Genomic DNA, 442 nt, shown 5'->3' on the forward strand with positions numbered 1-442 from the left:
TGTAAAGATGGCAACTTGCTACGGTACGTGTCCCGCCCACACCCGGCTTTGCCTCGACATCTGTCATATTTAACCTAGGAATCCATTTAACTCCATCCCGCCTCCCTCCTTCCCTCCCTCTTCCTCTCTTCTCCCCTCCCTGTTCCCTCCCTCTTCCTCTCTTCTCCCCTCCCTGTTCCCTCCCTCTCCTCTTTCTCCCCCTCCCTTCCCTCCCTCTCCTCTCTTCTCCCTCCCTTCCCCCCTCTTTCCTTCTCTCCCTCCTCTCCCTCCTCCTCCTCTCCCTCCACCTCTCCCTCCTCTCCTCTCCCTCCCTCTCTCCACCTCTTCCCCTCCCCACCCCCTTCCCTCTTCCCCACCCGTTGACCGCTCCCTCCCCACATCCCCCAGTTCCACTCGCCACCAACACCCTTCACGATATGAGTGACGACAGGTTTACGGGAGC

At 60.0% G+C, this 442-nt stretch overlaps 1 protein-coding gene across 1 annotated transcript in view; it reads left to right on the forward strand.

Annotated features, from left to right (window-relative positions):
* LOC119592352 (SH3 domain-containing protein C23A1.17-like) overlaps positions 1-442 on the forward strand; it is a 37674-nt gene that overhangs the window by 667 nt on the left and 36565 nt on the right. The gene's annotated exons all lie outside the window — the stretch shown is intronic.

This window comes from Penaeus monodon, chromosome 30 (assembly GCF_015228065.2).
Source record: "Penaeus monodon isolate SGIC_2016 chromosome 30, NSTDA_Pmon_1, whole genome shotgun sequence".
Classification (NCBI taxonomy): Eukaryota; Metazoa; Arthropoda; class Malacostraca; order Decapoda; family Penaeidae; genus Penaeus; species Penaeus monodon.